Source organism: Schistocerca piceifrons, chromosome 1 (genome assembly GCF_021461385.2).
Source record: "Schistocerca piceifrons isolate TAMUIC-IGC-003096 chromosome 1, iqSchPice1.1, whole genome shotgun sequence".
Taxonomy (NCBI): Eukaryota; Metazoa; Arthropoda; class Insecta; order Orthoptera; family Acrididae; genus Schistocerca; species Schistocerca piceifrons.
In genome coordinates, this window is record NC_060138.1 from 849,479,507 (window position 1) to 849,501,951 (window position 22,445).

Here is a 22,445-nt window from a genome sequence, read left to right on the forward strand (position 1 = left end):
TTAAGCTCTGATAAAAAACTCGTGTCCGGAAATGTGCTATTTGGATGTGAAGTAAGTCTGTAGATCGGGTTACTTCCAAATCTCCGTCTTCACGGCACGCACGTAATGAACACAATAGGCTCTGGCCTGTGTGTTCTAGAGGAGCTCATAGCATGAGCAATATTTCGAGTATTCATCGTCGTGTTGTCTTCTACGTGATGGAGGAAGTCCTCTTCAAAGTCAAGAATTCAGTGTGTCCATGGAGCAACGTTTCTAGTTGCGAATGGCGAACGTACCGCTTCTTGCAGCTGCTGTTCTAATCGGACGAAAAACTACGTGATGGCATAATTACCAAAGGGGATGACGACATCTTCTTCTGCTTGTGTGTGTATCGTAAAGCGGTAGATATGAAAGTCATTCGTTCTTCAGACTTTTTTTACCCCCAAATCGTACGTTTCTGGACATGGGTTCCTTACGAACATTTTATCTACCTTGTCCCCCCTGAAATCCCCAGAAGCCCGTAATAGGAACTGTGTTACACCCTTATTTATCAAAAGACCCAGACGTTTTTCATTAAGAAAACGTGTAATTCTGGAAATTAAATTCTGAAAAATCAGGAAGTTCAAATTTCGTAAACGTGAACGTTAACTTCATCTTTTTTTATATAATTATATAATAATGGTTCCTGGTCTGTTATGAAAATCAAGAGTGTGATTGTTTCCTCGATAGTCCAGCCTCCATCAGCTTACGGAACGATTTCTTCATCTGTTACTTTTGTACAATATATAGTGTTCGCAATGACATCAAACTGGAATATGCTCCAATTTCAGAAAATAAATTTTGGGCAAATGTCTCCAAGTTAAACTGTTGCCTTAAGGTTTCACTTGTATGACTGCTAGTGAATACATTTAAAAAGGGATTGAACGGAATGGGAGAATATTTTTGCTGGTGTATGCAAAAATGTGTTAACTATGTCAGTTTACATACTGAGTACATAGCCATTTTGTTATTTCCTTTCAAGTGATTTGTTTTGTGCTTTGGATGCTTCTTGTTGGTCATGATTAGTTTCCATTCTCAACATAACTAACTGACTTTGTACTCAGAAATAAATCTCAAGATACCTGGTTACGGCATGTCGATGTTATTAACGATTACATTTGTTTTACTAGGTGTATTCCAATGTTATTTTTTTACTCGAAGTTTGCTGTCAAAAATTTATGATCCTTTATTTTTTGCCTAGAAACAACATATTCTGGGAAAAAATCGAGCCTTTATCAGCAGTTGCGGAGCCGTAAAAGAACAAAGAAATTCTGTTACAAGAATTAAGGCATGTGCATCCAAGCACTGAGTGATTTTGTGCGACTAAAACTGAAAAACGTAAAATGTTAGATCCCATAAGCAGTACAACTAAAAGTAATTTTATAGAAATGCCTCTTCTGGGTAAATCAGTTTTCTGTGAAGTAATTTTGCCATGTTGATGGTAGACTGAACATCGTTCTCGTTTAATTATCATGAATGCCAGGTACATTTTTTTATCGATGTCTAGTGACAACTGACAGCTTGAGCCAGGCCAAGACCAGCCAGCACCTAAGATCGAGCGTGTCTCTGTCACAAACTTTCGACTCTTACCACATAAACTTACCACATAACCATTAAAACGTCCGGCCCCGGTAGCTGAGCGGTCAGCGTGACGGAATGTCAGTCCTAAGGTCCCGGGTTCGATTCCCGGCTGGGTCGGAGGTTTTTTCCGCTCAGGGACTGGGTGTTGTGTTGTCCCAATCATCATCATTTCATCACCATCGACGCGCAGGTCGCCGAAGTGGCGTCAACTTGAAAGACCTGCACCAGGCGAACGGTCTACCCGACGGGAGGCCCTAGCCACACGACATTTCATTTTATCATTAAAATGAAGTCTCAGAGTAGCTGAGCAATTGCACTGGCATCATTTCATGTCACTGCATCTTCTCTGATTTCGTTTTCTTAGAGTAAATCATTTTATTTAAAAGCATATGATTTGCTGCAAGCACATTTCCTGCCTGTAAGATTGTATTTTTTAGATTCTGGACGAAATAAAGCAGGCGCTCTATTGTGTGATCTCTGAAGGAACAGCTTTATTATTTCGTGTCGGTGTTAGAAGAGAATTATTGTTCTGGATTTCGTATTCAGTCTTTGCTTTTAACTTGCTGATTATTATTATTATTATTATCCAACCTCAGTTTAAGCTAACTTCAACGATGTGATGTATTTGTTGTTAATTACTGCCGCAGCAATGGTCTCGAAGGTCTTGTTAATCTACTGCAAAAATGTTAATGATTGCTCGGCAGCCCGGCAAAACTAAAACGATTCTTTACTTTTTTAGAAATTTCAGAGACTCGCAGAGTGCAATGCAATTCACAAATGAAACATGGGTCTAGTAGCGTAGGAATTTCACAGAAAATTATTCACGAATTAATAAATTTCTGCGTGTGTTGACCTCGTCTGCAGATTCTCCAGGGAGCATTCAGATATCATTGTCCGATAGCTCTATAGCAATAATTGTCGTCGACAACTTTTACCTTTTGACGTAAAATAATGTAGTTTCATAATTATTACACTCATTTGCTATGATAATACTCTCAATCTGATATAATTATAGTCGTGCAATAGCGATTTAAATTTGACTGACTCTAATGGTTACCGCAACAATAGGATTGATATCTCCACGAGTCCAATTCTATGAGCGTCCTTCATCCTTCATGACTGACTAGAGAGAACCATATACAATCGTTGCACTTCTTAGTATAAAATGGTGTTCTCCACAGAGAAGCACAACAGTCAAAGAATGCCCGCAGTCGATTTACAGACAATATTATGTCGGTCAAGAATTCCACTTAATAATGTAAACTGCCGCTGTCTCGCGGCTCTCAAAACGTAAAGTCACAAGTAATTGACTCTCAATACCAAACAAACACAACATTCATTCATCTTATAGTAATGGACTTTTTGTTTTTATGTTTTCTTAATCTTTATTTATTCTGCACTGTTTTCGTGGCAAAACGCACATGTTGCACGACGACTTGGATATTTCCTCCGGTGAGTATTTTTTCATAAATGAAGCTAGATATCTTAAAGCAATAAGTGCTTCAGGTTTTATAGTAACAGAGCTGAGATGTCACCTACATTGTGTACAAAATGCTGTAGCAACCTTATTAAATAAGAGTTTTAAGTGAAAAAGTCGGTTTATGATGTCAATTGCTACGCAAAAAAATATATAATGGATAAGGTAAACAGTTTCTGTTTATTCCTATACTAGCAACCGGGCTTAGCTTTGCACAGAAACCATTATCTATAGAAAGACGACTTGTGAGATGTACTGTATTTTGCTTGCAGCCTATTGCTTAGAGTTAAAATAAATTTCAGAAACAACATTAAGTAGCTAAACATCATCACTTTCATATAACTTAAGCGAAGTGAGCAGTGCACAGGAAGAAAGTAGTCTGAAGACTTGAATGTTGTATGTTCCGTATTGAAATGACGTTTGGAGCGACATTTCATGGCACTGATGGGAGTGCATCGTGATGTAGGTACTGTGTTTATAACCTATGTAAATATCGTATGTGAATCATTTGGGTGTGTGTGGATTCAATTTATGTGGATGCTGGCTGAGGTGGCACAAATAAATGGAAACTCAAGCATGATGTACATGTTTAGCTCGCATTACAACACTTCTCCTGTGAAGCTTAATAGGTACTGTGATGCACTGTTGGGATTCACTACCACATTTATTTGTTGTGGACTCTTTATGTCAGACTTCTTCGTTGTGGCACACAAAGAATAGGTATGTTTCAAGCAAGGCAGAAAGCTTAAAACACTCACATAGTAAAGTAATAAGCAATAGCCTGCAACACAATAAAAGACTCAAACTTTTTTTCTCTATGCAACTATTCTCAAACGATTTCAGGGAAACATTTGGTCAAAAATATTCGATTATTTCGAATAATAAGTCTCACAAAACAGCCTGTCGATAAGTTGGTTATACAGGGTGATTCAAAAAGAATACCACAACTTTAAAAATGTGTATTTAATGAAAGAAACATAATATAACCTTCTGTTATACATCATTACAAAGAGTATTTAAAAAGGTTTTTTTTTCACTTAAAAACAAGTTCAGAGATGTTCAATATGGCCCCCTCCAGACACTCGAGCAATATCAACCCGATACTCCAACTCGTTCAACACTCTCTGTAGAATATCAGGCATAACAGTTTGGATAGCTGCTGTTATTTCTCGTTTCAAATCATCAATGGTGGCTGGGAGAGGTGGCCGAAACACCATATTCTTAACATACCCCCATAAGAAAAAATCGCAGGGGGTAAGATCAGGGCTTCTTGGAGGCCAGTGATGAAGTGCTCTGTCACGGGCTGCCTGGCGGCCGATCCATCGCCTCGGGTAGTTGACGTTCAGGTAGTTACGGACAGATAAGTGCCAATGTGGTGGCGCTCCATGCTGCTGAAATATGAATTGTTGTGCTTCTTGTTCGAGCTGAGGGAACAGCCAATTCTCTAACGTCTCCAGATACTGTAGTCCAGTTACAGTAGCACCTTCGAAGAAAAAGGGACCAAAAACTTTATTGGCTGAAATGGCACAGAAAACGTTCACCTTAAGCGAATCACGTTCATACTGAGTTGTTTCCCGCGGATTCTCAGTGCCCCATATACAGACATTGTGATGGTTGACTTTCCCGTTAGTGTGGAAAGTTGCTTCATCACTAAACACAATCTTTGAAACGAAAGATTCATCTGTTTCCATTTGAGCAAGGCTAAAATCACAGAAATCGATTCTTGTAATCTTATCAGCTGCAGCAGTGCTTGAACCAATTTCAGACGATAAGGTTTCATAACTAACCTTTTTCGTAGGACTCTCCATACAGTTGATTGTGGAATTTGCAGCTCTCTGCTAGCTCTGCGAGTCGATTTTCCTGGGCTGCGAACAAATGCTTGCTGGATGCGTGCTACATTTTCATCACTCGTTCTCGGCCGTCTAGAACTTTTCCCTTTGCACATACACCCATTCTCTGTAAACTGTTTACACCAACGTTTAATACACCACCTATCAGGAGGTTTAACACCATACTTCGTTCGAAACGCACGCTGAACAACTGTCGTCGATTCACTTCTGCCGTACTAAATAACACAAAAAGCTTTCTGTTGAGCGGTCGCCATCTTAGCATCAACTGACGCTGACGCCTAGTCAACAGCGCCTCAAGCGAACAAATGTACAACTAAATGAAACTTTATAGCTCCCTTAATTCGCCGACAGATAGTGCTTAGCTCTGCCTTTTGTCGTTGCAGAGTTTTAAATTTCTAAAGTTGCGGTATTCTTTTTGAATCACCCTGTATTTAGTTATTGGCCACATTTATTACGATACTTCAAAGCTGAGTAACTCGCAGCTCACTGCTCGAAAAATTTGTAGTGAATTAAGTGCGCGAATTAGGATCAGTAATCTAAGGAAGCAGAAACTAGAAGTCTGAAACTGTCATCATGTTTCGAAGTGCGTACCTCCACATAATTGAGTCTAAAAGGTACAGTGAAAAATTTGACTTAGAAAGACACAACCTGAAACACGTATGTATTCAGTGTATTCATTGACAGCGATAGCGAGGCATGACAGAATCTCTGACCAGAGAGTTATTTATCGTTGCTAGTCTGCGCTTGACTACGCGAGAGTTCAGTTGCGTGTAGCGAGTCAGCAGAGAGACAGTTCAGTTGCAGTTGTGAGTTGGACTCAGTCGGAAGTTGTGTGTGAGGAGTCGGCGGGCGTCGACATGGGTCTCTGGTCACTGTTCTGGACGAGGTATATTGTTATTGAAGGTAATGAAGCAGCATTGCGCTCAGCTAATAACATATGTTAATTGTAATTTGTTCAAGAATTCCCCCAATAATAATTTTCTTTTAAAGTAACTGTTTTAAACAAAAGGATTCATTTCAAGTTAAATAATATTTCCCATGCATTCCCTCCAAGAATCAAAATTAAAGATGGGCCAGCATTGCACGGAGCTGTGCCGAAAAACAAGAGCAGATATAGATGCAGTTTACTGAGGTAAGAATTTTGGTTTTTGTGTTCAGGTTTAATTATTGCACAGGGCCGAAGTTCAGCGCAGCTGCCCTTATAAAATTTATCAGGTTCATCTTAATGTAAATTTTGTGGGGACTTTACATTTTCATTATCACTGAGTTTTATTACTGTGGGAAGCTAACATTTGGCACTACTTGCATTATTATTCAATTATTGTCTTTAAAATTTTGTGGGGAGATTACACTTTTAGCTCATTATCATTGTCTTTTATTTTCGCGGGGAGGTTACACTTGGCGACATCCGGACCAGGATCGTATTTCTTTGAGAATCTTCAGAAAAGTAGCCAGATATCTGCTCTTATTTACCAAAATATAATTAGCATTTGGCTCAACGGTTTTACTAATTTTGTGACTTTCTTTCCTCAGATCATCGGCAATTCGTTGCTCTTTGTTGTATTTGTATTTGTTGGATTTTGCATTGTCTTTGTCTCATTTGTGAATAATTGTGACTAGTGTAAAAATGCCTCGAAAGACTATTAATAGTGCATCGCGAAGTATAATGAGTGAAATAACCGAATTAAACAACTTGACCGATGGTAATTGTGACACGCAATGTAATGATGACAATCCTCCATTTAGTGACAATCAGTGTGTGCCGACCACTAATAATGATTTTGATCTTATTGATGAACAGATAAATTCAATTGCGTCGTCTGTTAATTTGACGACAATTGATGACGCGGGGCGTTCTGTTGCAATGAGCGCTGCCCAGCTTAACACAACCGGTTTGTAAAATTCACGTAACGAACAGACGAATTTTTCTAATGAAAATGAACAGGATACACAAAGTAGGACAGATTTATTTAATTCCGAAGTAGTGACTGACAGTGTACATCCGACTGGCAAACCTTTTTGTAAATTACAGAATGACCAATTGGTCACACAAAACGCGACAATTGCAGATACACCATCAAACAGTACAGAGAATAGAGTAGATAATGTTACCTTGGGACAAATTATGGCAATATTGCTACAACAGGGTAAAAAACAAGATGACCTTAAAGAAGATCTCAAACAAGAGCTTAATGAAAAATTAGACAACAATTCCAAACAACTTAAAGAAGATCTCAAACAACAGCTTAATGAGAATAACGAAAATCTCAAACAACAGCTCAATGAAAAATTAGACAACAATTCCAGGCAGCTTAGTGAACAGATTAGAGCCATTGCCGCACCATGTCATGATACTAAGGAACAATTACGCGAGAAAATTGAGGCTTGTGCTAGGAAAAGTAGCGAAGAAATTAGATCTGTTGCTCAGGAATTAAGGGATATGCAAACAGCCACAACAGAAACACTTAGAGACGAAATTAGTACAGTCGGTAAACAATGCTCTGAAAAAGCTACACAATTACGCGACGAGTTTAAAATAATGACAGCAGAACTTTCGCGCACAATGGATGCAAAGATAGATGCGAAATTCGACCAACAGAACACTCAGATTGACGAACGTTTTAATCACCACGTACAAAACAATGATACGCGTTTCCGCAAATTTATACAGGATCAAAATAAAGTAAAACGTCAAGTTATGGAAACAATTACTGTACAGAGACAAGAAGACAAACGTAAAATGTTTGCGAAGGCAAAAACATACGTAGACAACAATATTGCTACAGTATCGGACAAAATTAATACCATCGAACAGTTGAACACCGAATTACGTGATGAAATTTCTGATCTTAAATCAAAAACAGATACACACACAGTAGACATTCAAACAGTGACCGACAGACTCGAACAATTAGAACTAACACAGGATTCCGATGACATCAAAGCTGATGTTAAAAAACTGAACGAAACCACACGTAAAATGCAAAAACAGATTAATGCCTCTGACACTAAAACCGATGATCAGGTAAAAATACTGACTGAAAAATGTGATGAATTGGCCAGTCGTATTGATGAGAGCAAATCAGACGATACTGCACCGATTTTGTTTAACCAAACACTTGAACTCCAAAATCTACAACAGACAATTAATGAGATAGATTCATCTAATAATACATTATGTAGAAAATTGTCAAGTTTACAGCAAGAAGTAACAGAGATGAAAAATATTTCAGTTAATAACACATCACAGCAGACGCCACTTTTCGAACATTTGTCAGACTCACGCAGCGCGTATAATTTGGGTAATCTACAGAGAGTACGCGACTTAGATTCTGAACAGACAAAGACAAATAGATTCTCTTACAATCCTGAACCTGTTCCATCATACAGAGACGATAATTTTGATTACAAACACTTTCTGTCAGTGAGAAAATTTAAAGTGTTTAAAAATGACAGAACACAGATTCACCCACTGGATTGGATACAACAATTTAGCTTTGCTTTTCCACTGACTTGTCCCGTTACACATAAACTTGAATTTATTTGCAGTTTTTTGGAAGGCGAACCGGCAACTCGTATGAGACCGATCGCGAGCCAATGCTATTCGGTAGAGGAATTTCAGAATGCTTTTCTGTCAGCGTATTGGTCGAAGACGACACAGCGTGGAATTAAAGATCAACTAATTAGTTTGCCAAATTATGAGAACTCAAGTTTTCCCAGTGTCACGCATTTTTTTGAGCACATGGTCCAACAAAACCAGTACCTAAGTGAACCTTACAGTGAATCTGAACTTATTCAATTATGTATCTCTAAATTACCACAGTCATTAAGAGTGTCACTTTTAACAGGTCAGCAGAAGGAAAATATTTCGGCATTTAGAGATCTGTTACAGCTTTTGGAAGCGCAGCAATCGGATTATTCCTTTGTAAACAAAAATTTTACAAATAATAACCAAGGTCAACAAGCGTACAGCAATTACGATCAGCCGCGCAATTACAATAGCAAAGCTAATAGACGCTTCAGGAACGACAACCAGCAGAATTCTAATAACAGGCAAAATTTTAATTATCAATATCGTCATAATTATCAGCAACAGGAACCACATTTTGGTAGCAATAGACATTTTTCACCGCAACAGCATGAAAGTCAACCGGTTAGCATACGCAACCAACAATGTAATGCACAAGGTCAACCGGTTAGCATACGCAACCAACAATGTAATGCACAAGGTCAACCAGGCTTTAATGTTTCGCCGCGTGCACGTATAGTCCCAACTACAACGAATAGTAATGCACGTCAACAAGGAAATAACTACGTGCAGAAAACACAGTACTTCAATTCCTATCGCAATGCACCATATAGAAATGACGATCACGACAGACGTAAAAACAATGAGCATAATTTTCAGCGTGCATCTAATAACAGTCGGTCTTACCAGCAGCAAAATTATCCACAAGAACATATTCTCATGAATGAACCAGACAGTAGATATCATCCAGAACGTAATACGTCTGGAAGAAATAACAGAACAGTTCAAATAGTCGAAATGCCACAACATCCTCCAGAAAATAATAACACGTCAGATAGAATCTGACTAGATACTGTACAGGTCGCAGCTTCCAGTAACACAAGCAGTACTTTTGACACGCAGAATGTTGTGCACAAAAATGTTATTACTTTTGACGACATCAGAGACACTCTTTTGCAGGAAAGACCAGTTGTTCAAAAAACTATTTCACACCCTGTCATTGAAATTAAAATTGGTTCATCGAAATTCTCAGCAGTAATCGATTCCGGATCACCTATGTCAGTAATAAATGAAGAAACTTTCAACGAGTGTAACAAAGAGAATACCTATCCTACATTACCATTAGGCAAAACGAAAGTAAAAGGAGCAGTATCGAGTAAAGGAGTAGACGTTAAATTACAGACACATTTATCATTTTGTATTGCAGGTCACACATTTCACTCAAATTTTTGGATTGATTCTTTATTGACAACAGACGTTATTTTAGGTACTAATTTTCTGGTACAACATGACGCAGTTATTGATTTTCAAAATTCCTGTTTAATGATAAAGGATGAAAATGTACAATTGGCTTTATAATTTCAGCACTCTTTATCTGCGGAAGAACAAACAATTAATTGTACAGAGGTCATTTCAGTATCACGTGGCATGGACTGTAATTCCACATTGTTCACGGATACGTACGTACATAACTATAACACTCCAGACGAAGCTGACTACGACGTAACGCAGATGACTTCTGATAAAGTTAAACAAAGCAGTGCAAATACAGACGACGAACGCACGCAACTACACAAAATTCTTTTACAGCAAGCTCCAGTTTTCGACAACATTCCTGGTACTATGTCCGGTTTCATGTATGAATTTCAAGTCAAACAGCACGACACATTTAAAGCCAAGCATTATCCCATTCCATATATCCATAGAGAACAAGTTAAGAAGGAATTGCAAGATATGCTCGACCAAGGAATTACTGAACCGGCAGTTAGTCCGTACATAAACCCGCTCCATATTGTTAAGAAAAAGTATGGCTCACTTCGCCTCGTGCTTGATTCACGTCACATCAATGACATAATTATTAATGAAACAGATCGACCACAGACACTAGAGGAACTACTACAGAAATTTCACGGTACTGCTATTTATTCCACGTCAGATTTGAAATCGAGATTTTGGCAAATTCAGCTCCATCCGAACTGCAGAAAGTACACAGCATTTCTCTGTTTTGGTGACTGTTATCAATTTTGTAAATTACCGTTCGGTTTAACTATTTCTTCTGCAGCTTTTATTCGCGGTTTGAATACAATACTTCCGACAGAACTTAAAGACAGAATCACGACGTACGTAGATGACATTCTTATTGCAGAAGCTAACTGGACTGAACACAATCTGATTCTAGAACAACTGTTGCAAACTTTTCGTGCACAAGGACTCACAGTTAATCTCAGTAAATCGCATTTTGGTAAAACTTCTATAAAATTTCTTGGACACGTAATTTCGGCAGAAGGCATTGCGCCTGACCCAGAAAAACTACAAGCTTTACGTGACATTACTGTTCCTGCGACGAAGAAGCAACTACGCAGTTTTTTCGGCTTAATTAACTTTTTTCGTAAATTTATTCATTACTCTGCTTTAGATACCCCCAGATTATGTCAATTGCCAGGTAAAAACACTATTTGGTCTTGGGATAAGCAAGCACATTCTGAATTTATGAACCTGAAACACGCCTTGTTGAATGCACCACTTTTATCGCACCCAGACCTTACCAGAAATTTTTCTATTGCCACCGACAGTTCTAACACCGCTTTAGGAGTACATATTTTCCAGGAAATGGAAGAAGATGGCTCTACAGTAATTAAAAACATCGCATTTGCAAGTCGCATTCTGTCACCTGCTGAACGAAATTATTCTGTTACTGAACTGGAAACGTTATGTGTTGTTTGGGCTTTTACGAGATTTCGGCACTTTCTTTATGGCAGACATACCACCGTATACACAGACCACAGAGCGATACAATTTTTACTTTCAGCTAAGTTTTCACACGACAGATTAAGCAGATGGAAACTTTATCTACAGGAATTTAATTTTACAATAGTTCACATTCCCGGCACACAAAATGTTGTAGCAGACGCACTATCTCGTTCTCTCAGCAACAATCAGCAAGACATAGCAACAAACTTCTGCAAAGCAAATTTCAGCGTCATGTACATTCAGCAAGTTGCATTTGAAAATTTCATTTCGTCGTCATTACAAGACATAGCACAAGAGCAGAGTAAAGACAACGTGTGGAAAGAGATTAAACACCTCTGGCAAGATAGGAATAATGTTACGATTAGAAACCATTATACTGTCCACAATGACATTCTGTTTCGCCGCTCTCATCCTGACAGCAACAATTGGTTATTATGCATTCCTGACGAACTGGTTAACAAATTAATTTGGTATACTCATTTAAGTTACGCACATTACGGAGCTATAAAATGTTTTCTTACACTGAGACAGAACTGTTATTTTTCGAACATGGAGAAACATATACGACGAGTTTTAGCGTCATGTAAAATCTGCCAGAAAGCTAAGTCAGACACAACTTCACATATTCCTCCATTATATCCCATTGTACCTGTTAAATTGAGACATATGGCCGCTGTAGACATTTTTGGTCCGATTCCGAGAACTAATAGAGGTTTTTGCTACATCTTTGTCGCATTTGAATTCACTTCAAAATTTGTTACCTTCAGTCCGTTACGCAAAGCTACTGCTAAAACTGTCTCGAAAGCATTTGTAAAACATTTTCTATTTCATGTAGGGCATGTGTTGAAAGTAATTTCCGACAATGGATCACAGTTTCGTTCTGCTATATGGACACGTATGTTACGAGCTAGAAACATCTCTCCGATCTATATATCCAAGTACCATGCTTCTTCGAACCCTTGTGAACGATTAATGAAAGAAATTGGTAAACTGTGTAGAATGTACTGCTATAAAAAACATATTGATTGGGACAGACACATACCCTCATTCCAGGATGTAATTAATTCCATACCAAATGAATCTACTATGCTATCTCCGTTTGTTATTCTGAAAAATGTTGAACCACCTAACAAATATAAGAATTAGTAACATTTCCTACATCTCGTCGACTACGACACCACGGAAATAATTGACATTGCGCTGAACAACATCAAACGTGCCACAGAGCGCCGGAGAAGACAGCAAAAACAGGTTTGTATACGCCGTGACTTTCACATTGGACAGAAGATATTAGTACGTACACGCAATTTATCCAATAAAGGAAAAGGTAGGTGCAGCAAATTTGAACTTCTATACGCAGGACCATATCGGATTCGCAGCATTCCTCACCCCAATGTTGTACACGTCGAAACTCTGAGAACCAGAAAATCGAAAGGAAACCACCACTGGTCAAACATCAAACCTTTTATTGAATAAAGATACTTTATGATTTAGCATGCTATAATGCCATTTGCTAATTTTATGATCACTTATGCAATTATATTCACATGACTACTTGCTGATGATTATCGTATTTTTTCTTGGCAAGTGCCCGGCAAGGTAAGGTTAGCAGGTCGCTTTTCTTGTCGTTACACATCAGACCGTGCATATTTTTCCAGATAAATTTACACATTTTATGACCATTTATGCAATTACATTTATGTGATTACCTACTGATGACCGTCGTATTTTTTCTTGGCAAGTGCCCGGCAAGGTAAGGTTAGCAGGTCGCTCTTCTTATCGTTACATATCAGACTGTGCACATTTTTCCAGATAAAATTACGTATGCTATGAATAATTATGCAATTTTTTCTAGTGACATATTCATTTTATTAAATTCTCTCTCCATTAAAGTCTTTAATTCTTGCCTTTATTAACTACACAACATACAAGCTGAACTCAAGTCACTTTTCTTGTCATCATTTTTTTATGTATGTACGATTGTTTTCATATTTTGTTTGTATGCACTGTGAAGTAGTTAAGATATAACACACACCAGTTGACTTGGAGATTTTTCCCCTATGATATCTCAGCATCGTGACTGTTTTACATTATTTTGCTGCTGCATTGTGATATTCTGTGTACATTTTTCCATTTGAACACTGTCTATTTTTTTTGACATATTACGTTTTCTGTCATGTTATGCTGTATGCTTAATTATGTTACCATAAACCAATCATTATTTAGTCAGTATATGATGTAAATGCAGGACATTAATCTTTGTTCATCAATTTCAGAAAGAAATGATGCGTAAAAGAAATAAATTAAACAGAAATGGGAATTTCAGCTTCGGAATGAACGAAAGAAGATGCAAACCTCGTGATGAAGAGTAAATGGATCAGAATTAATAAGCATTAACAAGAATATACTATACACATCGTAGAATAGCAGTCTTAACTAATTTTTTCTTTCAGAATACGAAGCGATTGATGCAGGCTGTCAGACAGAACTTCACATCTTAGTTTTAGTGAGGAAATATGCTAGAAATAAGGAATAGTTGTGTAATGAATAATGAAGTGATTTTTTTTGCAGATGATAATGAATGGTGATGAATAATGATGAAGAATATGCTAATATGAGTAATGAAGTTTTTCTTTACAGGTGATGATAATAATGGAGTTATGATAATGAAGTGATGGATAATGAAGTTTTTTTCTTTACAGATGAGGATGATGTTGAAGTTTATGTATTTATGCTCTGTAGTTATTTAAGTATTTGTTGCAGTTCGTTTTGACAGTATGTGTTTTATTGCATAGTAGGATGAATGGAGGTTTTGGAAGGGACAGCTATGGAACACATTTTTATATACATTTCACTGCCTGTTAATTCGAGGTCACCACTTTTCAGCATAAAATGCGTTTCTTCCTTCAGATTAATAATACATTTTTTTGTATATTTTTTGCAGGAGACATTATTTATGAAATTAATGTGCTATAAGCAATTGTTCATTAAGTCTATGTCATTTATGAATGTGATCACATATACTCTACTTGTTTCATAACCTTGCTACAGCTGACTCATGACGAATGACGTTACACATCTTCATTTGCAGCAATAAGTCAAACGCAGATATTATTATCCCCCAGCAATTAGTTATCGATCTCAACGCAATGCATTGCTAGCACAAAAAAAAGGCTTTGTAAATGGCAAATGAATGTGACTGATTAATGTAATAAGATGAACTATAAAGACAATGTTTACTATAATTAGATTAATTATGCCATTTATTAACTCATGTTCTCTATTAATGACTTATGATGACTTATAATTAGGAAATGAGTACCAATGTTCTCTGTAAAGCACCACATGAATATAATGACTTCTGATGATTTGTAATTAGGAAATGAGTACCAATGTTCTCTGTAAAACACCACATGAATATTTTGACTTCTGATGACTTATAATTAGGAAATGAGTGCCAATGTTCTCTGTAAAACACCACATGAGTATTTTGACTTCTGATGACTTATAATTAGGAAATGAGTGCCAATGTTCTCTGTGAAACACCATATGAATATTATGACTTCTGATGACTTATAATTAGGCAATGAGTGCAAATATTCTGTGTAAAACGCCAATTTATGAACATTATTCTGTAATACTACATACATGGTACAGAAATGTTCAATAACTGGGCAATGAATGCCGCAAACTACTAATGTAATTCTCAGTGAAGACTAGTATGTGACTTAATGTCCTTCACCTTCTGACCTAATTACCCTGAATTACTGCAATATCCGTTTATCCTGTATATCCTCTTGATCATGGAGCACTATATTTGGTTTTTGCACTAATTCTACGTTGGTGTAACTTACAAGAACGTGGTGTTGACACGACATGCTGTCCACCACCTTGAGCGATGGAGATGTTACTATGGTCCCACTGTTTGGTGTACCTAATGTACTGCTAAAATGATAACATGGAATATTACTACGACATTTCAGTGTCTTGGCTACGCTGATAAATACTTCTGGGAAAAGAACTGCAGATTATTTCACTTGGTGTTGTGCCACAATAGAAAGATATGGACTTTCAGTGCGGCTGCGTGCAACCTAAAGTGCTACAACCATGATGCAATCCTTCCCTTTCCTATCCTAATTCTTGTAACATAGTGAAAATCATTTTTTGCTAATATGATTTGTATTCATGACCAATACATTTTTTTTTTGATTTGCTGATATATTCTGAATTATAGTGCGTGTGCACTTTTTTCATTTTTCTAACATGATTTCTACTCATTGTATGTACATTTTTTTCATTTGCTGATATGTACTGAACTACAGTACATGTGCACTTATGTCATTTGTCAATGAGATTTGTACTCATTATGTCGATTTGTTGTGAAGACTTTGAAGAATTTTTCAGTGCATGAGCACTTATGTCATTGTTAATATGTTTTGTGCTGAACGTCAGTAAGTGTGCACTTTTGTCATTTATCAATATGATTTGTATATGCATTTTTCTGATTTGCTGATATATTCTGTACTCATTGTATATATATTTTTGTCATTGTCTGAAATGTTTTGTTCTCTGTACTGTATGATTAAATGATGATGACATCCTCTTGGGTAAAATATTCGGGAGGTAAAATAGTCCCCCATTCGGATCTCCGGGCAGGGACTACTCAAGAGGACATCGTTATCAGGAGAAAGAAAACTGGCATTCTACGGATCGGAGTGTGGAATGTCAGATCCCTTAATCGGGCAGGTAGGTTAGAAAATTTAAAAAGGGAAATGGATAGGTTGAAGTTAGATATAGTGGGAATTAGTGAAGTTCGGTGGCAGGAGGAACAAGACTTTTGGTCAGGTGATTTCAGGGTTATAAATACAAAATCAAATAGGGGTAATGCAGGAGTAGGTTTAATAATGAATAAAAAAATAGGAGTGCGGGTTAGCTACTACAAACAGCACAGTGAACGCATTATTGTGGCCAAGATAGACACAAAGCCCATGGCTACTACAGTAGTACAAGTTTATATGCCAACTAGCTCTGCAGATGATGAAGAAATTGATGAAATGTATGACGAGATAAAAGAAATTATTCAGGTAGTGAAGGGAGACGAAAATTTAATAGTCATGGGTGACTGGAATTCGTCAGTAGGAAAAGGGAGAGAAGGAAACATAGTAGGTGAATATGGATTGGGGGGAAGAAATGAAAGAGGAAGCCGCCTTGTAGAATTTTGCACATAGCATAACTTAATCATAGCTAACACTTGGTTCAAGAATCATGAAAGAAGGTTGTATACCTGGAAGAATCCTGGAGATACTAAAAGGTATCAGATAGATTATATAATGATAAGACAGAGATTTAGGAACCAGGTTTTAAATTGTAAGACATTTCCAGGGGCAGATGTGGATTCTGACCACAATCTATTGGTTATGAACTGCAGACTGAAACTGAAGAAACTGCAAAAAGGTGGGAATTTAAGGAGATGGGACCTGGATAAACTGAAAGAACCAGAGGTTGTAGAGAGTTTCAGGGAGAGCATAAGGGAACAATTGACAGGAATGGGGGAAAGAAATATAGTAAAAGAAGAATGGGTAGCTCTGAGGGATGAAGTAGTGAAGGCAGCAGAGGATCAAGTAGGTAAAAAGACGAGGGCTAATAGAAATCCTTGGGTTACACAAGAAATACTGAATTTAATTGATGAAAGGAGAAAATATAAAAATGCAGTAAATGAAACAGGCAAAAAGGAATACAAACGTCTCAAAAATGAGATCGACAGGAAGTGCAAAATGGCTAAGCAGGGATGGCTAGAGGACAAATGTAAGGATGTAGAGGCTTGTCTCACTAGGGGTAAGATAGATACTGCCTACAGGAAAATTAAAGAGACCTTTGGAGAGAAGAGAACCACTTGTATGAATATCAAGAGCTCAGATGGCAACCCAGTTCTAAGCAAAGAAGGGAAGGCAGAAAGGTGGAAGGAGTATATAGAGGGTTTATACAAGGGCGATGTACTTGAGGACGATATTATGGAAATGGAAGAGGATGTAGATGAAGATGAAATGGGAGATAAGATACTGCGTGAAGAGTTTGACAGAGCACTGAAAGACCTGAGTCGAAACAAGGCCCCGGGAGTAGATAACATTCCATTAGAACTACTGATGGCCTTGGGGGAGCCAGTCATGACAAAACTCTTCCATCTGGTGAGCAAGATGTATGAGACAGGCGAAATATCCACAGACTTCAAGAAGAGTATAATAATTCCAATCCCAAAGAAAGCAGGTGTTGACAGATGGGAAAATTACCGAACTATCAGTTTAATAAGTCACAGCTGTAAAATACTAACGCTAATTCTTTACAGACGAATGGAAAAACTGGTAGAAGCGGACCTCGGGGAAGATCAGTTTGGATTCCGTAGAAATGTTGGAACACGTGAGGCAATACTAACCTTACGACTTATCTTAGAAGAAAGATTAAGAAAAGGCAAACCTACGTTTCTAGCATTTGTAGACTTAGAGAAAGCTTTTGAGAACGTTAACTGGAATACTCTCTTTCAAATTCTGAAGGTGGCAGGGGTGAAATACAGGGAGCGAAAGGCTATTTACAATTTGTACAGAAACCAGATGGCAGTTATAAGAGTCGAGGGGCATGAAAGGGAAGCAGTGGTTATGAAAGGAGTGAGACAGGGTTGTAGCCTCTCCCCGATGTTATTCAATCTGCATATTGAGCAAGCAGTAAAGGAAACAAAAGAAAAATTCGGAGTAGGTATTAAAATTCATGGAGAAGAAGTAAAAACTTTGAGGTTCGCCGATGACATTGTAATTCTGTCAGAGACAGCAAAGGACTTGGAAGAGCAGTTGAACGGAATGGACAATGTCTTGAAAGGAGGATATAAGATGAACATCAACAAAAGCAAAACGAGGATAATGGAATGTAGTCAAATTAAATCGGGTGATGCTGAGGGGATTAGATTAGGAAATGAGACACTTAAAGTAGTAAAGGAGTTTTGCTATTTGGGGAGCAAAATAACTGATGATGGTTGAAGTAGAGAGGATATAAAATGTAGACTGGCAATGGCAAGGAAATCGTTCCTGAAGAAGAGAAATTTGTTAACATCGAGTATAGATTTAAGTGTCAGGAAGTCGTTTCTGAAAGTATTTGTATGGAGTCTAGCCATGTATGGAAGTGAAACATGGACGATAACCAGTTTGGACAAGAAGAGAATAGAAGCTTTAGAAATGTGGTGCTACAGAAGAATGCTGAAGATAAGGTGGGTAGATCATGTAACTAATGAGGAGGTATTGAATAGGATTGGGGAGAGGAGAAGTTTGTGGCGCAACTTGACTAGAAGAAGGGATCGGTTGGTAGGACATGTTTTGAGGCATCAAGGGATCACAAATTTAGCATTGGAGGGCAGCGTGGAGGGTAAAAATCGTAGAGGGAGGCCAAGAGATGAATACACTAAGCAGATTCAGAAGGATGTAGGTTGCAGTAGGTACTGGGAGATGAAGAAGCTTGCACAGGATAGAGTAGCATGGAGAGCTGCATCAAACCAGTCTCAGGACTGAAGACCACAACAACAACAATTGTGCATGTGCACCATATTTTCTTCATGTTCTACATCTGTTTGTAAAGTTAATCAGTTAAGAAAAAAATTTGTTGCTCATGGCAAGTCCAAATGACTCACCATCGCTGCCAAATTTTGACCCCCCCCCCCCCCCCCCCCCCCAGTGGAGGGTTATGAAACACGTATGTATTCAGTGTATTCATTGACAGCGATGGCGAGGCATGACAGAATCTCTGACCAGAGAGTTTTTTATCGTTGCTAGTCTGCGCTTGACTACGCGAGAGTTCAATTGCGTGTAGCGTGTCGGCAGAGCGAGAGTTCAGTTGCAGTTGTGAGTTGGACTCAGTCGGAAGTTGTGTGTGAGGAGTCGGCGGGCGTCGACATGGGTCTCTGGTCACGGTTCTGGACGAGGTATATTGTTATTGAAGGTAATGAAGCAGCATTGCGCTCAGCTAATAACGTATGTTAGTTGTAATTTGTTCAAGAATTCCCCCAATAATAATTTTCTTTTAAAGGAACTGTTTTAAACAAAAGGATTCATTTCAAGTTAAATAATATTTCCCATGCATTCCCTCCAAGAATCAAAATTACAGATGGGCCAGCAATGCACGGAGCTGTGCCGAAAAATAAGAGCAGATATAGATGCAGTTTACTGAGGTAAGAATTTTGCTTTTTGTGTTCAGGTTTAATTATTGCACGGGGCCGAAGGTCAGCGCAGCTGCTCTTATAGAATTTATCAGGTTCATCTTAACGTTAATTTTGTGGGGTCTTAACATTTTTGCACATTTTTATTATCATTGAGTTTTATTACTGTGGGAAGCTAACGTTTGGCACTATTTGCATTATTATTCAGTTATTGTCTTTAAAATTTTGTGGGGAGATTACACTTATAGCTCATTATCATTGTCTTTTATTTTCGCGGGGAGGTTACAAACCCCATAATCTTCCGATTTGTAACCACAAACTCTACCACTTTGTTTTCTTTCTTTTTTTAACAAAAATAAATTTATTTTCAGTTATTATTGAGAAGACGTGATTATGTCTTTAGAGGCACGTTTTCTTCTTGACTTTCTGAAGAGCTTTTCCCATTTCTTCAGGTATATCATATACAGGAGCAGCGCAACTCTTGCATCTGCCACTGAACTATGTTCACCTTCCTATATACTGACATTCAGAATTGTTTCTGCAAGTTTCTTCAGGCTGCATCGCTTGGATTTGGCCAACTCTCTGAATAGTTTGAACCTTTGAGTGTCTCTCGCTTATCTTGGTGGATGACGCAAACGTAAAACTTTTAAGTCATTTCGCAGCGCATGACCCACCCACACTCGGCCTCGTAGAAGTTCCGCTACTTTCTTTTGGACGTGTTTAAAATCTTCAGCATTCTTAAGGTTTTCTGGTCGAACTTCACTGACCCACGTTCTATAATCATGAACGTTTTCTGTTGGAACAAAGTATTTATCGTACACACACTCTCTAAATTTATCAATTAAGCTCACTCAGGCAACCATGTCAGTTTTGTCATCAGTTCCAACTATTTCACAATTCAAAGCAATCTCTTTTGTCAGCCTGTTAGAATTATTTGGGCAGCTCTGATGCAATCTGTTCCACAACATTTTTGACAATTGCATAATTATCCTCTTTTCCATTTGCGATATTTACTGAATGATTCTCTTTTTTCCATTTTTTCATGAATGCGATCCTTCCTAATTTTTTTTTCCTTTCTGGCTCAAATGTTCATTAACTTGATCACGTCTCGCATCATGTTTTCCATTTTTCAATGGACTTACCACTAAGTTTTGTGTGCTTCTTCATTTCTGCTTTATGTGTTTGCTCAAACGTCTTCTTCCTCTTGAACTTCGGAACTTCGCCAGTGGAGCTTTCGTTCTTTCCGGTCACATCTTTGATCAGTTTCCAGATAGAATATACTTCTTTCCTTTCGTTTCTTGTCAACTAAATGTTCCTCTTAGGGATTAAATTAAAAGACTTTATCCCATTCTCAACAAGGTGTTTCTTAATTGTCATTCCCGTACCATTGGTGCCACGATAGTTCTCTACATTGCTTTCAGAAGAATTGAAATGAGCTGCTTTAGCATTGACAACAGGGGTTACTGTATTTTCACTAGATCTGAGACTGTTGTGCACCTTCTTCTTACTATGGCTTCAAAACATTTGTCAACGATATTGTTAGGCCCTTTGAACACTGTTTCTGCGGAATCCACATGGTCGATTTTAATTCTTTTGCAGTCATTACCTTGCAGAGGTTTATCTGTAAATTTATTATCCAGTTTTGTGGACTTCACACTGCTTCCACTTGTCTGAGTTTCGTTTCGATCCAGTTTTGCACACCACTCTTATTAACCTGGGACATTTTGATGCCTACTCTCAGCACTAGTAATAACCTGACTAAACGAGTTTATGTCTCTCAGTAATCTAGGATCCAAAGAAAAGCAGCATCTACTGCATTAACCACGTGATGACACGTCAACACCAAAAACATTATTAAACTACCACACCCACTGCATATTAGATACCACCTGCTGCATTCCCGCGGTACTGTTGCAGTATCGATTTGTGGCGGCTGTTCACTAGGTAGGAATGGCATAGTTTCACAACTTGACCTTAATTCATTATCATTCAGACAATTTGCAGCAAATTTTTATAACGTTTATTGAAAAACATTTCACACGAAACAGTATAACTATTAGTCAAGACCTGATCAAAACCCCTGAATCAATTACTAAGATTAGCCGGCATGTACAAATGGACATGAGCAAACGACTTAGTTTGATGTGTTTATGTGTCTACATTTTCGTTAGCAAATAAATGCCGATATTTTGAACTGTTGTTTCATTTCTAAGCAATTTAACACACGAAAACGTACACTAGAACGTTTTCTTTGGCCATTGATAAGTTTCATTGTTGTTAGTTTGTCAATCCCGATACTATCCTCCGACTTTTTGTATCATGGATGCTATCTCCTAACCTCACTTTCACCGTTTGGTACTGAGCTAAGCGAATTAACAAGACTTTCCCTGACGTGCCATAACACCGCGTTCTGTTGATATCTAGTGTGAATCGGTCTTGAGCAGCAACGACGCAGCATATGAACGGGGCGTGCTGTGGATTTGCATGTGGATGGTCGAGCAGAGGCCATGCCACTGACGTACAGTGGTTTAGCTTGACCCTTGCAAGGTGGTAGTGTGGTTATATAGGGCGACTGATAGTAGCGATAGTTCACAAAGTGCTGCTACAATTCATTTTGACCATTTATTTAAATATTTTGATATAAGGTGTTCTTTCAGGTTCTTTTCTGGCCGCAGTTAATTTTATTGTACCTCAGGAGTTGCTAATCAAATATTTTGCTTCGCGGAGCGGCCGCGCGGTTAGAGGTGCGATGTCACGGATTGTGCGGCCGCTCCCGTCGGAGGTTCGAGTCCTCCCTCGGGCATAGTTGTGTGTGTTGTTCTTAGC

The 22,445-nt window shown here is 38.1% G+C and overlaps 1 pseudogene; it reads right to left on the bottom strand.

Annotated features, from left to right (window-relative positions):
* Nucleotides 1-19,993: 19,993 nt before the first annotated feature.
* LOC124775940 lies at nucleotides 19,994-20,587 on the bottom strand (annotated as a pseudogene).
* Between the last annotated feature and the right edge of the window lie 1,858 nt (nucleotides 20,588-22,445).